This window comes from Rhipicephalus microplus, unplaced genomic scaffold (assembly GCF_043290135.1).
Source record: "Rhipicephalus microplus isolate Deutch F79 unplaced genomic scaffold, USDA_Rmic scaffold_88, whole genome shotgun sequence".
Classification (NCBI taxonomy): Eukaryota; Metazoa; Arthropoda; class Arachnida; order Ixodida; family Ixodidae; genus Rhipicephalus; species Rhipicephalus microplus.
The window spans coordinates 978,119-981,235 of record NW_027464660.1 but is presented as its reverse complement, the minus strand read 5'-3'; the positions used below and the strand labels follow the sequence as shown (position 1 = coordinate 981,235).

Below are 3,117 nucleotides of genomic sequence, written 5' to 3'. Positions count from 1 at the left end.
CCTTTCGGTTAACAGCCGATCGCGCCAGCCAATTGCGCCACGGAGACAGTCGTGCTCCACTCTCACCCCCGTCAGAACATTTCTTCAGAGCTATCAGCCCAAAGAAAAAAAAGCGCCGCACCACCACCGGGTGGGCTCGAAACTCCAAGCTTTCGGTTAACAGCTTTTCGCGCTAGCCAAATGCGCCACGGAGACAGTCGTGCTCCACTCTCACCACCATCAGGACATATCTTCAAAGCTATCAGCGCAAAGAAAAAAAAAGCGCCGCACCACCACCGGGTGGGCTCGAAGCTCCAACCTTTCGATTAACAGCCGATAGCGCTAGCTAATTGCGCCACGGAGACAGTCGTGCTCCACTCTCACCACCATCAGAACATATCTTCAAAGCTATCAGCGAAAAGAAAAAAAAAGCGACACACCGTCCCCGGGTGGACTCAAACCTCCCACCTTTCGGTTAACAGCCAATGGCGCTAGCCAATTGCGCCACGGAGACAGTCGTGCTCCCCTCTCACCACTGTCAGAACATTTCTCCAAAGCTATCAGCTCAAAGAAAAAAAAGCGACACACCGTCCCCGGGAGTGCTCGAACCTCCAACCTTTTGGTTAACAGCCGATCGCGCTAGGCAATTGCGCCACGGAGACAGTCGTGCTCCACTCTCACCACCATCAGAACACATCTTCAAAGCTATCAGCGCAAGTGAAAAAGCAACACACCACTCCCGGGAGGGCTCGAACCTCCAACCTTTCGGTTAACAGCCGATCGCGCTAGCAAATTGCGCCACGGAGACAGTCCTGCTATACTCTCACCACCATGAGAGGATATCTTAAAAGCTATCAGTCCAAAGAAAAAAAAAGCGCCGCACCACCACCGTGTTGGCTCGAACCTCCAACTTTTCGGTTAACAGACGATCGCGCTAGCCAATTGCGCCACGCAGACAGTCGTGCTCCACTCTCACCACCATCAGAACATTTCTTCAGAGCTATCAGCCCAAAGAAAAAAAGCGCCACACCACCACAGGGTGGGCTCGAACCTCCAAACTTTCGGTCAACAGCAGATCGCGCTAGCCAACTGCGCCACGGAGACAGTCCTGCTCCACTCTCACCACCATCAGAACATATCTTCAAAGCTATCAGCCCAAAGAAAAAAAGCAACACACCACTCCCGGGAGGGCTCGATTCTCCAACCTTTCGGTTAACAGCCGATCGCGCTAGCCAATTGCGCCACGGAGACAGTCGTTCTCCACTTTCACCACCATCAGAACATATTTTCAAAGCTATCAGCGCAAAGAAAAAAGCAACACACCACTCCCGAGAGGGCTCGAACCTCCAATTTTCCGTTAACAGCCGATTGCGCTAGCCAATTGCGCCACGGAGACAATCCTTCTCCACTCTCACCACCATCAGAACATATCTTCAAAGCTATCAGCCCAAAGAAAAAAAGCGCCGCACCACCACCAGGTGGGCTCTAAACTCCAAGCTTTCGGTTAACAGCCGATCGCGCTAGCCAATTGCGCCACGGAGACAGTCCTGCTCCACTCTCCGACCATCAGAACATATCTTTAAAGCTATCGGTCGAAAGTAAAAAAAGCACCGCACCACCACCGGGTGAGCTCGAACCTCCATCCTTTCGGTTAACAGCCGATCGCGCCAGCCAATTGCTCCATGGAGACAGCCGTGCTCCACTCTCACCCCCGTCAGAACATTTCTTCAGAGCTATCAGCCACAAGAAAAAAAGCGCCGCACCACCACCGGGTGGGCTCGAAACTCCAAGCTTTCGGTTAACAGCCTTCCGCGCTAGCCAATTGCGGCACGGAGATAGTCGTGCTCCACTCTCACCACCATCAGGACATATCTTCAAAGCTATCAGCGCAAAGAAAAAAGCGGCACACCGCTCCCGGGAGGGCTCGAAACTCCAATTTATTGGTTAACAGCGGAACGTGTTAGCCAATTGCGCCACGGAGACCGTCGTGCTCCAATCTCACCACCGTCAGAACATTTCTCCAAAGCTATCAGCGCAAAGAAAAAAAAGCGCCGCACCACCACCGGGTGGGCTCGAACCTCCAACCTTTCGATTAACAGCCGATCGCGCTAGCCGAAATCGCCACGGAGACAGTCGTGCTGCACTCTCACCACTGTCAGAACATTGCTCCAAAGCAATCAGCCCAAAGAAAAAAAGCGACACACCGTCCCCGGGAGCGCTCGAACCTCCAACCTTTCGGTTAACAGCCGTACGCGCTAGCCAATTGCGCCACGGAGACAGTCGTGCTCCAATCTCACCACCATCAGAAAACATCTTCAAAGCTATCAGCGCAAGTGAAAACGCAACACACCACTCCCGGGAGGGCTCGAAGCTCCAACCTTTCGGTTAACAGCCGATCGCGCTAGCAAATTGCGCCACGGAGGCAGTCCTGCTATACTCTCACCACACTCAGAGCATATCTTCAAAGCTATCAGCCCAAAGAAAAAAAAGCAACACACCACTCCCGGGAGGGCTCGAACCTCCAACCTTTCGGTTAACAGCCGATCACACTAGCCAATTGCGTCACGGAGACAGTCGTGCTCTACTCTCACCACCATCAGAACATATCTTCAAAGCTATCAGCGCAAAGAAAACAGCAACACACCACTCCCGGGAGAGCTCGATTCTCCAACCTTTCGGTTAACAGCCGATCGCGCTAGCCAACTGCGCCACGAAGACAGTCCTGCTCCACTCTCACCACCGTCAGAACATTTCTTCAGAGCTGTCAGCCCAAAGGAAAAAAAGCGCCGGACCACCACCGGGTGGCCTCGAACCTCCAACCTTTTGGTTAACAGCTGATCGCGCTAGCCAGTTGCGCCGCGGAGAGAGTCGTGCTCCTCTCTCACCACCAACATAACATATCTTCAAAGCTATCACCGCAAAGAAAAAAGCAACACACCACTCCCGAGAGGGCTCGAACCTCCAATTTTCCGTTAACAGCCGATCGCGCTAGACAATTGCGCCACGGAGGCAGTCCTGCTTCACTCTCACCACCATCAGAACATATCTTCTAAGCTATCGGTCAAAAGAACAAAAAAGCGCCGCACCACCACCGGGTGGGCTCGAACCTCCAACCTTTCGGTTAACAGCCAATCGCGC

General features: G+C 53.1%; 1 non-coding gene across 1 annotated transcript; it reads right to left on the bottom strand.

The window, feature by feature from the left end:
- Positions 1 to 2,183: 2,183 nt before the first annotated feature.
- On the bottom strand, positions 2,184 to 2,257 carry TRNAN-GUU (transfer RNA asparagine (anticodon GUU)). The gene has a single exon. It is a non-coding gene; the product is annotated as a tRNA-Asn (tRNA).
- Between the last annotated feature and the right edge of the window lie 860 nt (positions 2,258 to 3,117).